The sequence below is a fragment of the Coenobita brevimanus genome, chromosome 30, assembly GCF_032717465.1.
Source record: "Coenobita brevimanus isolate Jiangsu-jjx chromosome 30, ASM3271746v2, whole genome shotgun sequence".
Classification (NCBI taxonomy): Eukaryota; Metazoa; Arthropoda; class Malacostraca; order Decapoda; family Coenobitidae; genus Coenobita; species Coenobita brevimanus.
The window spans coordinates 22,963,901-22,978,280 of NC_136983.1; the positions used below are offsets into that span (position 1 = coordinate 22,963,901).

Below are 14,380 nucleotides of genomic sequence, written 5' to 3' on the forward strand. Positions count from 1 at the left end.
CATGTTGATAGCTCAAGCCGTTCATGAGATATAATGGTGCTAAAGGCGGGCGACAAAAACTACTTGACCTTTGGCAGGAATTTTGATGACAACCTTGACACTGAGTGCCCATTTTCGAACTCGGCCAAGATTGTGGCCGAAAGTTTCATGTTGATAGCTCAAGCCGTTCATGAGGAATGAAGAGAGAACCTGTATTTTTTACACAGGAAAAATCATCAGAGAAATTACCAATATGCCGGGAATCGAACCCGGGACTCTCAGGTGAGAGCCAGGCAGCATACCACTACACCACGACCAGGTAAAAGTTACCTCACGTTGTCGCAATCTTGTAACCAACATGAGATAGAATGGGAGCACACACACACATACACACACACACACACACACACACACACACACACACACACACACACACACACACACACACACACACAGAGGCAGGCAAAAACATTATCGCTTCGCCCTCTAAGAGCGGGCGATAACAATGGAAATGGAAAGGCTGAGCATTCAGTCTCACTATCAGTTTCAAAATTAACCCAATCCATGCAGTTTTAGTTTGATTGTCTACGTTTTCTACATAAAGATAGGTCAAGAAATTTCATTCTCAGCATTATTGCTTTAGTACACTATGCTAACGGCTACGTATGCATGTAAAATGTGTACATCTATTCATGTGCACTCAAATGCATAAGCTCATGTAGGCCTATGCACATACACTCATATATTTTCCTCGCATGGACGGAGTCCGACGAGGTATTGCTTTTGATCGAATTTGTTTGTTTGTTTGTTTGTGCTTGTTTGTTTGTGTTTGTTTGTTTCTTTGTTAGCAACATTATGGAAAAATGCTGAATGAAATTACATGAAATTTTTAGGGTATGTGGGCACTGGTCCCTAAAGAAAGTGATTGAATTTTGGAGGCAATTGAGTGACCTTGAAAGGTCAAAATCAAGGTCACGGGTTTTCACAGAGCTATAACTTGAAAACGGTTGAATGACCTTGAAAGGTCAAACTCAAAGTCATGGATATTCAAGGGGCTATAACTCGAAAGTGGATGAAGATAGATATTTACTCTTATCAACATATAGGAAATTCCTTATGGGCTTTTAACTGGTTCCATGACCTTTGACTGTGAGCAACCTTCAAAGGTCGAACTCAAGGTCACACATATTCCGAGGGCTATAACTGGAAACTCATTGAAGATAGACATGTTTACTGTCACCAAGATAGAGGAAGTCTCATATGGGCTTTCATTTGGCAGCATGACCTTTGACCTTCGGTGACCTTGAAAGGTCATACACAAGATCAAAGATTTTCCGAGAGGGTAAGTTGAAAACATTTGCGCCATTACCTTAGACTTTTATTATGCACTGACGTTGAGTGGCAGAAACGGTTCAGTTTTTAATAGCAATAAAATAACTGCTGTCGGGTGAGGTTTGTTGTGCCTGGCACCACTTGTTATACTTGTGTAGGGTAGAAAAGCATTTCATTGTCTCACGTCCCAAGAGAACAGCAATAATAAGTGTACGCTGGCTAATGCGATCCCCACACTTGTCACAGAAAATTTAGTCTGGTAGGTAATGTCAAAATCTGATCAGGGTTCGTTATTCTAACCTCGCCATCCCAGAGGCACGAAAATATATCTCTCTCTTCCAAGCAGGTTATGTTTTTGCTCGGGTTGGTTTGTTTTTCAGTTTGTTTATCTGTCTGCTTTTTAGCAGGATTGCTCAAAAAGTTATGAACGGATTTTGATGAAATTATGTGGAAAGGTGGTCCATGGGCCAAGGAAGAAGTGACTGAATTTTAGAGCGTATCCGGAGTATGCCTCACATTATCTCCAAAAGATCTCAATGAACTGCAATGAAATTTTGTGGAAAGATGGGCAACAAATCAAGAAAGATTTTATTAAATTTCGAGTGGATCCGGGTCCGGATCCAGATCCTTTATCCACGGATCAGGCTCAGGATCCTTTTTAATGGCACTGGCACTGGCGGAGGTATGCGCTCTCTGAGTGCTTTCTAGCTATCCGTATGCATTACACATAGATATGCACACTTTTAGATAGAATTACACATTAGTCTTCCTATCTATATAATACCGTTTGCATCAATATGTAGGTTACATCTAATCAATTTTTAAAGACATGGTACTGCTCTCTCCTGCAATCCTGGGGAGTTTGCTCCATGCATTTACAATGGACTGGGTAAAGAAGTTTTTGGCTGTATCCAGACTAGCCTTCCTAGCCTGGAGCTTCATGCAGTTTCTTTGAATTGCAGTCTCTGTAACAATGCTAAACAGGTCTCTTGCGTCGATATTACTGAAATCGTTAAGGACATTCAGTAAGCTGTTTTCTGATTCTACGTGTGTAAAAGATAAAAAATTTAGTTCCATAAGCCTCTCGGGATATGGTTTATTCATCAGGGGTGATGCAAATTTGGTGGCCCTGCGTTGCACAGCTACACGCTTCGCAACTTCCTTGACCAGATATGGCGACTTAACTACGCCCCTATTCTTGGTGTGGCATAACTATGCTTTTGCATAGAAGGATCACACTACCAGTGGAGATTTTGAGACCATGTGATATTATTATGCCTCGATCCTTAAAAACAGATGAAGAGAGGATTACTGCAGTAGGAGAGTTGGCCCATGCTAAGCAGATCCTTCGGGAGCAACTAAACTACCAGAATAAGACAAGAAGAGTAAAGAAGAAAGCTCTCCCTAATCATCTAATCTTTCAGCCGAAACCAGCAGGAAAAAGTGAGAAGGCATACAACGCAGGATAGACAAACTGTCCTGGACGGCCTATGCTTGAAACTCTCAATGAAAGAGGCAGCAACTGCATCACAAGGCAGCTTTTTCCATTTGTCCACTACTGTACTGCCAAAACAGTTTCTACCTCTTCCCCTACTAAAATGGAATTTAGATAACTTGCAACAATTACCTATAGTTCTATGCTGCATGTTAACTGTAAGTGCCTTGCTAATATCTCCCTAATATATTCCCTTCATCCACTTAAATATCTCAATTAAGTCTTCCCTTACTCTACGCCTTTCGAGCGGGTGCCATTTTAATCTTTTCAGTTTGTTTTCATATGAAAGACTCCGAACATCAGTATCGTTTTTGTCATTCTTCTCTGTACATTTTCTAACGAATTTATATCCACCACCAATATTGCACGGCATAGTCTAGACGTGAAATTATTTGCGCAAGATAAAATTTTAATGTTATTTTAGGTGTCCTATTGCTCACACTTTGCAAAATAAATTCTAGAACCCTATTTGCTTTAGCTCTCACATTTTCACACTCTTCCCTTGATTTAAGGTCTTCACCAACCACGGCTCTTTGATCCCTCTCGTATTCTAATTTATTATTATTTTTTATTAAGTTGTATGTCATATCTACGATGGTGTTGTCCACGTAAAATACTTTACAGTTCTCAGTGTTATATTCCATTTGCAAATTATTAGACCATTTGGACAATATAACGAGGTCTTTTTGAAGGTTAACATAGTCGTCAGTTGGGTTAATGATAGGTCCTATTTTTGCATCATCTGCAAATTGGCTTACACTGCTAGTGATTCCTGAGTGTATGTCATTTATATATATAATAAGGGACCGAGTACCGACCCCTGTGGAACACCAATGGTTACTAATCCCCAATCCGACTTAGTACCATTAATTAAAACTCTCTGCTTTCGTCCCTTCAGCCAGGATTCTACCCATTTTAAGACATCGCCGTCTATACCGTGTGCTCGAACCCTCCTAACTAGCCTTTCATGTGAAACTCTATCGACAGCTTAACTAAAGTCAGGATCAATAATATCGTAAGCTTTATCGCTACCTACCGCCTTACAGACTCCCGAGAAAAATGATAACAAGCTTGTCAGGGAGGACTGGCCTTGCATAAATCTACATTTACTTCTATTTGTAATGCTACATCTCTGAAGGTGCTTTTTAATTTTATTTGCCAAAGTTGACTCTAGCATCTTAAGTATTTTTCTTAGACTTACTGGACGATAATTCTACGCAACTGAAATTTCATCTATTTCGAAAATGAGTGCTACGGTCGTTGTCTTCCACGCCTCTGGAACTTCTCCTGAATTTTAAAAACTATTAAATAAATTGTGGGGCTTGCTGAATTTCTGGCCTTTCATTATCATAATTATACTTTCTGTTTTTTGTCCCACATTGCAATACCTGGCGTTTGCTTAGATTTAAGGGCATTTGCGATTTTCCTGACCATTCCGCAATTTTAAGGTTATTTTGAAGGCTAATTCTGTCCTCATCAGTTTACACAGTGTTGCCGAATTTTGCGTCATCAACGAATATTGAAATGTAGCCGTGTAACCCAACATCGATACCGATAATATGCACTATAAACAAAACTGGTCCAATCACACACACACACACACACACACACACACACACACACACACACACACACACACGGAGAGAGAGAGAGAGAGAGAGAGAGAGAGAGAGAGAGAGAGAGAGAGAGGGGGGGGATAGGGAAGGAGTGGATGAGGTGGAAGGTTAAAGGGGGAAGGAGAAGGAAAGGGGGTGAGTTTTGAGGGAGGCAGGAAGAGGAAGAAGAGGGGAGAGGGGTGAAAGACAGGGAGAGGAGGAAGGAAGGAGAAAGGGGAAAGAGAGGGAGAGAAGGAGAAAGAAGGATGTGGAGGGTGTTGTGGGTAAGAAGGATTGCAAGTTTTTAAAGCTATTTATTACTAAGCTTTTGAATAGTTTGTCTGTCAGTCAGGTTGCTGATACTGGGGAAGAAAAGTATAATGTGATATGGTGAGTGATAGCTCCGTTGACGGCAGGCAGTTTTGAGATGTCAAGTGGTGTTGAGGATATTCAGCATCTGTGGCTGGGTAACGAATTTTAATTGCATCCTGATATCCAGGATGATGGTGTGAGGGGAACCGAATCGTGTAACTCACCCCGACATGAAGTGGTATGCTGCACACCCTACTGTGCTGTCTTGCACGGCAATGTTTTCTGTCCATCGAGTTAAGTGGTCAGTGCAAATGAGGATAGAAGTAGGTTCAGGCTAAATGAAGCACGGGTGCACTAGTAGGGGTCAAAGTTATGTATTTTTAGCTGTTAGCATGGTGCTGTAGCATTTACACACTGGACGAGATCCGCAAATATATCCTTAGGGTAATTTGTTGGACAGACTTTTAGCTATATCTAATGTGTGTCTCAAACAAGGTTACAGAGGTTCAGATGAGACTCCCTTTCTGTGTCTCAGTACGTTAATTGATGATCGGAAAAACAGTCTTATCTGAATATGATTTTTTTTTTTTTACTGGAGTCTCTTTATTAACTAAATAAAATATAACCTGATTCCGAGATACGGAATGAGGGAATATTTTGCATCTCTATTTACTAATAAAATTTAAAAGATTTTGGAGAGAAAAGATATAGTGGGCAAAAATTATCTCGCCTGTATTACATTCATTTATGATATGCATGAAGAAATAAGCAAATCCAACAAACTAATTTACCTGCATGGCAGGGGTGGGGAACGTCCGGCCTCCGGGCCGTATAAGGCCCGCAAAACCATTTGATAAGGCCAGCGAGGCAATTCATAAATGCAACGGCCATACCACGTTGAGTACACCGCTTCCCGTCCGATCAGCGAAGTTAAGCAACGTTGGGTCTGGTTAGTACTTGGATGGGTGACTGCCTGGGAACACCAGATGCTGTTGGCATAACGTTCTCCCTATGTGTCAAGTGGGGTTGGTGGAGGATTAGTGCCCCTCCCTGTAAAACAGTTAACTCTAAGCCCTTGGCCACCCCGTTTGGGATACATGGCGTCTGGCAATGAATGAATGAATTTCATAAACTCATGAACAAATCTCTCTCTCTCTCTCTCTCTATATATATATATATATATATATATATATATATATATATTATGTACTGGGCTACAGTTGATTTTAAGTTGATAATTTTGTATGGCCAGTGAATGATATTAAAAATATCCTAATGGCTCTTCATAGGAGATAGGTTCCCCACCCCTGCTGTATGGGAAGGCTGGCGATGACACACCCAGACTAATGCTGTGCAATGACTGGAGAGCTCTTATGCAAAGAGGATACTGAGAAAAACTGGTGCAATTTTAAGAGCAAACTGCAAAAAGTAGTGAATGAATATTTGCCAAAAAGTATTTGTAGACAAGAAAGAGCACTCACAGAGTGTAATGTCCTCGCCCCAAATTTAGTCTAAAAGCCAGACATTTGACATTGACTCATCTTTTGCAACTCACACCATCTCTCATAGCTCTCTCCACTCCATCCCTCCATCAAATCCTCGATTACCCCATCTCACTCCCCATCTTCACTTCACTCAAATACAATATCATAAGCAGTCTCTCATTTTTCCTTCCTCTCCACATGGCCAAGCCAAATCATCTCAGAGTATTTCTCTTAAGGCTTTCAAATTCATAAACATCACAGCAGTCACTTCCTCATTTGTCTGTCCGTTTCTCCATGTAACTCCAAATGCTTCTCTCAGAAAACTCATTTCCACTGCTATTGCTACTGAGGTGTGTTCTCCCAGCAGTGTCCAAGCTTCTCTTCCATACATTACTGTAGAGATCACAATACATTGATATTTATATGCATACTACCATATTCCTTGTCACTGCTTTCAGTGAGCCAGCAACCTTTCTTCCCTGTTGTACTTTTTTGTGCATTTCATCATCAAAAATTCTATCCTTATTTATCACACACACACACACACACACACACACACACACACACACACACACACACATTCTCTCTCTCTCTCTCTCTCTCTCTCTCTCCTGTATATATATATATATATATATATATATATATATATATATATATATATATATATATATATATATATATATATGTTATGAGTCCATATTATAATTACAAATCATAATAGATAGATAGATAAATAGATAGATAGACAGCTCCATGCGAGCCTGGGAAAGGGAAATGATCTTGCAAGTTAACTGAGGAAATGTTGACGACACATAGGAAGTAGCAATGTCAGGGGATGATGTAGGTAGTGTGTCAGCGAGATAGCAGGGGAATAAAGCCTAGTGACATACACACATACTCACACACAGGTTTCTGGAACTTTCCAACCACAGTGTAACACACGTGACACGACCCCTGTTTCACCAGAATTTAGGAAAGAGAGCTCAGAAGGAGGCTAGCATTAGAACCGACAGGTAGTGGAGAGAGTGAACAAGAAAGAGGGGCTCAACTAGACTTACTTATTATATTGTCTCTGGAAGACATACCCTGCTTAACTTAGATTTCTCTGAAGATAATAAATTAAGATCAACTCCTGTATTCATCTTTAATTCCTACTACAAGAAATCGAGAGTGACAACTAAACCACAAAACTTCTCTACAAGTAACTACAAAGTCTTTTACGACATTATTTCTAAGTCTTTCATGACATTATTTGCTGGCAAGCGGAACTACGGACATCGTCTCCAAATCAAAAGCGAATTTCTACAAAAGCAGGCGAGACTCTACAAGATTAGCTTCAGTTCTACAGTGAATTCCTACAAAATACAGCCTACAATGCAAATAGCCTACATGTCTACAAAACAACTCTATAATCTTCACATAACTTCAAGCAGCAGCAAGAATAAAAAACAAAGCAAGTAAAGAAGAGGAAAAATCAAAGCAACAAGCAAACAAACCCCCACCACTCTCTCCTGCCTACCTCCATCGCTGATGCAGAGGTCAAGACACGCAGCAAAACACCAGAGCCACATTTATAACGCGACTTACCTTTCTTCACCCAGCTTACGCATCGCTACTCAGTATTCACCACAGCTACCAGTGTGGGAAGCCGACGTCACCATGTGCTGAGATGACATCACAACGCGAGTTTGCCACGCCAAGCAATGTGTGACACTCACCAGGCACTTCTCACCCACTACTCATTACTCATTATTCACATAGCTCCTACTCATACTCATTTATTTCCACAGTATTGAGTTGGAAATTCGACGTTCTATGCTGAGGTTTGCCTGTGACTACAGCTGTTAACCACCACAAGCACCAGGCCATGGAATTTCCTGAATAATATCGTCCATCAACACAGCACTAGAATTATCAAGAGATCTTAACCCTGCATTTTTCTTCCGAGATCGACTTTTGCATCGACACACCTCTACGATCTGTATCAAGTGGGTAAAATTATACTTACTCATTTCTTCTCAGTGCTAAAAATAGGTATATTCAACTTCTTTACTTATTTCCATATATACACTTATACACTCACTATCTATCATTTATTTCAACTGATTTACTCATCTATTTTGTTAGGACATAAATAAACAAAATGCGTATTTCATAACACCATATCTTACTGACAGGAATATTTTCGCCACCACCCACGTTAATACCAGATGACACACACTTAGCCACAACAACAGATTCACAATTAGGAGAGCACCAAGGCAACACACCCCTTGTACAAACCTCACTACAAATTAAAGACCAAGAAATAAATACGTCAGTTCTAGATGATGAGTGGGAAACCCCCTCTGATGTAGCAAGTGAGGACTTTGTTGCTGACTTGCACACGTATGCCAATACACTTAACAGGGTTCACCGTTCCGGCCGACTATATTCCACCATTCCCTCACACAACGATAAACAAGTCCAAGTTAAATTAACAGAGCAAACAGTGAAAATGAATCACGAAACAAATACCGCTGATCTAACAACCCCGCCCCATGTGTACGTGTACCATGAAGATAAAACTGCCCCAAAATTCTCTGGCACAGAAAAAGATCGCATTGATGTAATTTCATTAGTTAGTCAGTGCGAACAAATGTTCATCAAGCGCCACATACTCGATGAACAAGAGAAAATTGCCATTTTTTCATCTTGCATAAGCCAGGAAAGATGTCCAGCAAGCAATTTATTGCGATCGGACAAGCTCCTTAAAGCTAGGACATATGAATTTAAAACTGAATTTTTGAAGAATTTTCTGGAGGTATGAACTTCTTGCCAGGTATAATTCCAGAATTACATAAGATTGTAGATCTTGTAAGGGAGCACACTACAAACCATATGCTCAGTGAAATAACTGCTGATGTCTCCACAGTCAAAAGAACATTGTTAGTTACTTTGGAAAACTTAAACTGGATAACGGATGATGGAAAGATGTCCCCAGACCTCGTCGTGGACATCATTGGTTATGTAGCTGCCTTGTGTAAATTACCTGATAGGACCCTTAAGATCGCCAAGACGATCGCGTACACCCCAGGAATGTGCTTACTAGACTTAATGAACGAGGTAGAGATGCAGTGCAGTAAAGCAGGTATGGTCGACACACCCGCACATTCCAGTAGAATGAGAATACCTGAGACAGTATCAGCTGTGAAAACATCTACACCAACCCCAAACAGAGAACAAAATCAATCGCGACCCGAAAGCAGGCAGAGCAAACAACCAAACGTGACGAGGGCTCAGTCACAAACACCAGGCTACAGGCAGTTTCATAATTTTTTGCCCAGCCCGAGCAGGTCTCGCGCCATAAACAACACTACTTATGGGAAGTCACCTCGTAGGTCACAGTCAAGGGATAGGTCCGTTCTATGTCATTCTTGTGCAAAACCAGGACACACAAGGTATGAATGCTTTATCAAGGCGAAAGAGGACAAGCAAAAGACACAAGGATTTGGTCCTTACTGTAGGCATCATAGATACCAAGGGCACTGGACCAGTGACTGCAAAACAGTAGAAAAAATTGTCTATGTTCAAATCGGGGGAAGACCAAGTCATGACAAAAAACGAACAAACGTAAAGAAAAACAAGTCTAAACTTCACATAGGAGGCATGTTGGGAAATGAGTGTATCTTGATACCAGCTGCATGTGAGGATCAAAACGTTTCCTTATTTTTAGATACAGGCTCTCCAGTGAATTTAATAACACATGAAGAAATAAATAGAATTCTTAAAAATAAGAAGGTAACTTTTCTGGATGAAGCTGATTTAGATTTATATACGGTAAATGGAAAACAAATTACAGTGAAAGGTATGATAAGATTAAATATCAGTTTCACAGAGACTACAAGACCATTCTCTGCATTTTTCTATATCGTTGAAAACTTAGCAATTAAAGCTCATATATTACTGGGCTTAAGATCCATGAGAGCTGAGAACATAACCATACTCCCACAAATGAATGGAATAGACTTTGACAATGAATTCATAGAGGAAATACCATCAGAGCCCTCACCGATTAGTAAAGGAGAACCAAAAAGAATTGGTAATATTAAAGGCTTAAACAAACATACGCAAACAGATGAGTGTATAGATCCACTCCCACCACCAGCCCCAGCCTCCAGAATTAGTGACCCAGATAACAGTACTGATTTATCAGTTTTTCCAGCCCATCTCACCAATGATTTAGGTATACCACCTAATTCCTACATGAAAGTTACCATAAAGAGCAAATTACGGAATAGTACTGTTCTTGTCTTAGAAGAATTATGTAAAGTAAAGGGATTGTCAGTAGAAAACGCATTATGTCAGATGAACGACGATGGGCAAACTCAGATATTCATAATTAATCACATGAATGGGGAAGTTCAGTTGAAAAAGGGGACTTGCATAGTTAATATTGAAAAATGTCCCGCCCCTGTGAAGGAAATAGTTATAGCTGGAGTGACAAGTGACATAAAGTATACGGATAGAGAAAGAATAAAAGAGAATTTAATTCACTCAGGTGAATTTGATGAAGAAAATGATTTGTTAACCCTGCTGGAAACACACAGGGACACCGTAGCATTGCCTGGAGAACAATTAGGGTGTACTAACTTGATTAATCACAAGATTAATGTGCACCCAGAAACGCCACCAGTTTTCCTACCAGCCTACCGCATACCACACTCCCAACGTACACTTGCAAATCAGTATGTCGATGAAATGTTAAAACTTGGAATTATTGAGCCTTCAGTCTCCCCGTGGAATGCCCCCTTATTCTTCGTGCCCAAACGAAATGGAGAAATGCGTGCGGTAGTAGATTACCGAAAACTAAATAATCACACAATCCCAGACAGATTTCCCATGCCATTGTTAAGCGATGTTCTACAGAATATTGGTCCTGAGAATAATATATTCTCGACCATCGATCTCCTAAACGGATACTATCAGATTCCGGTATCTAAGGAGTCACGTAAATACACTGCCTTTTCAACAAACAGAGGCCATTATCAATATACAAGAATGCCAATGGGACTGAGGACAGCCCCAGGCACATTGCAGCGTCTTATGAATTACGTATTGTCCGGAATTTTAGGACAAGGAATATTTGTTTATCTTGACGATATTACAATCGCAACGAAGAATATTAAGGATCATCTCAGGAAATTAGACTTACTCTTACAAAAGCTTAGTGATGCTGGTTTAAAAATTAAGCTTTATAAATGCAAATTTTGCTTTAAGGAAATAAATTTCTTAGGTCACAAATTAAGTTCTAATCGTATTCACACCACTGATGACAAAATACAGGCAGTGAGAGATTTTCCTGAACCCACTACGACTGACGAAGTTAGACAATTTTTAGGTCTGGCTGGGTACTATAGGTCATTCGCAACACAGTTCTCTCATATAGCCTTTCCTCTATTCCAACTACTCAAAAAAGATGCTGTATTCCAATGGGAAGAAGAACAAAAAAGGGCATTTAACAATCTACAAATTAAACTAACAAATGCACCTTGTTTAGCATATCCAGATTACACAAAATCATTTCTTATTTGTACAGACGCATCAGTTAAAGGATTAGGGGCTGTACTGATGCAGGAAGATAAAAGAGGAAAAAATCAACCAATTGCATTTGCCAGCAGACAAACAAGAGGTGCAGAGAAAAATTATTGCACTACAGACTTAGAGGCCCTTGCAGTGGTTTTTGCATTACAAAAGTTTCGAGATTTGGTATATGGTTACTAAATCCATTTATTTACCGACCATAAACCACTAGTGGGTATGTTTAAAGAAAAACTCCTTTCTGAGAGGAGAGCAAGATGGAAATGTACAGTTGAAAACTACAATATACAAATTCATTATATACAAGGTAAAATGAACATAGTAGCTGACGCATTATCTAGGAACCCGAACACAATTCAGGTCGCGGCATTAGATCTCAAAGGAAATATCCCAAACCACAATGATATCGCAAAGGCACAAAGACTTGACCCAATATGGTCTAAAGTTATATACAAGTTAGAAAGTGGAGATACATACAATTACCCAAACTGCATGTCCCACTCGAACAATTCACAATGGTCAATAATACATTATACAAGATTAACTCTAAACAACCAAAACGCCAAAGAAATATTAACCAGTTGGTAGTACCTAATGACATGATACCCCAAGTATTACGAACGATACACGATAGCTCACATGCAGGACATCCTGGAAAGGAAAAGACATTCAAACAAGCCTAGCTGTTATATTACTGGCCTTCATTACGAAAAGATATAAACAATCATATAGACAGATGCGAATCATGTGCGAAACACAAAGGATACCCAATCACCCCTGCACCGATGGGTAATTACCCTGTACCACATCAACCATGGGACGTTGTCGCTGTTGATTTACTCAAGATGCCATTATCATACAATAATAACCTATACCTATTCGTAGCAAAGGATCATTTTTCCCGTTATGTCATTTTAGCTCCAATTAAAGATAAGACAGCAGAGACAGTAGCAAAGGCAATAACAGATAATGTAATATGTCGCTTTACTACCCCAAAGGTATTAATAATTGATAATGGAGGAGAATTTAATTCTGAGATCTTACAAGAAATATGTAAACAATACAACATCAAAAAGGTTAACGTTTTAGCCTATCACCCAGCATCGAAAGGTTGGTAGAGAGACAAAACAAAAAAGTATTAGATGTGCTACGACACATTCTCAGTGAAAATTATGCAAGCTGGGATGATTGGATTCCCAGAGTAGAAGCCTCAATTAATGGATCTATAAATAAATCCATAGGTGACACACCACATTTCATTATATATGGAAACTACCATATGAGCTCCTAGAAGGTGACAGTCTGCCCATATACAATTACGATGATTACTCTAAACTCCGTTTACGTGAATTTCAGGACACACAAAAGAGTCAAAAGCCAATTAACGATGTCCAAGGAAGAAATGACGGAGGCATTTAACAAGAAGGCAAGAGATTCACCTATCAGCTTAGAGACATTGTTTATGGTATCATTCATACGAGAGACAATAAATTATCCCCCAAATTTGAGGGCCCATACAGAGTAATTAACATAAAAGCAAACAAAGTTTTAATTAAGTCACTGTCAAGTGGCGAAGAGAAACAAGTTCATATTGACCATTTAAAACGAGTTTCAAGGGAATTATCACATAATTATTCAGCCTCGGATACAACCGAACAGGCGAACGTACCTCAAGAAACCAAGCAAGAAAACAACAATGATTACAAAAAGAAATTAAGGTCATATACCAAACAATCGAGCAATGTTATGAGTCCATATTATAATTACAAATCATAATAGATAGATAGATAAATAGATAGATAGACAGCTCCATGCGAGCCTGGGAAAGGGAAATGATCTTGCAAGTTAACTGAGGAAATGTTGATGACACGTAGGAAGTAGCAATGTCAAGAGATGATGTAGGTAGTGTGTCAGCGAGATAGCAGGGGAATAAAGCCTAGTGACATACACACATACTCACACACAGGTTTCTGGAACTTTCCAACCACAGTGTAACACAAGTGACACGACCCCTGTTTCACCAGAATTTAGGAAAGAGAGCTCAGAAGGAGGCTAGCATTTGAACAGAAAGGTAGTGGAGAGAGTGAACAAGAAAGAGGGGCTCAACTAGACTTACTTATTATATTGTCTCTGTATGACATACCCTGCTCAACTTAGATTTCTCTGAAGATAATAAAGAAGATCAACTCCTGTATTCATCTTTAATTCCTACTACAAGAAATCAAGAGTGACAACTAAACAACAAAACTTCTCTACAAGTAACTACAAAGTCTTTTACATTATTTCTAAGTCTTTCATGACATACAGTATATATATATATATATATATATATATATATATATATATATATATATATATATATATATATATATATATATATATATATATATATACCTAGGCTGCTTCCTCCAAGGAAAGGGAGGTAGCCGAGACAGGACGACACACTCTCCATTTACTCACCCATTTAAACACATTCATTCACATCTTAGCCCCAAAGGGGAGAACGGACAGATCCTCACCGCACCACACCGCACAAGGGTCAACTGCGCAATGCAATCAGTGACATCCGCAGCAGGGCCCGACAGCAGAACTGGTTTACCCCT

The 14,380-nt window shown here is 39.5% G+C and overlaps 1 non-coding gene across 1 annotated transcript; it reads left to right on the forward strand.

Moving 5' to 3' along the window:
- Window positions 1-5,592: 5,592 nt before the first annotated feature.
- LOC145395348 (5S ribosomal RNA) lies at window positions 5,593-5,711 on the forward strand. Its single transcript, XR_013896591.1, has one exon. It is a non-coding gene; the product is annotated as a 5S ribosomal RNA (ribosomal RNA).
- Window positions 5,712-14,380: the final 8,669 nt, after the last annotated feature.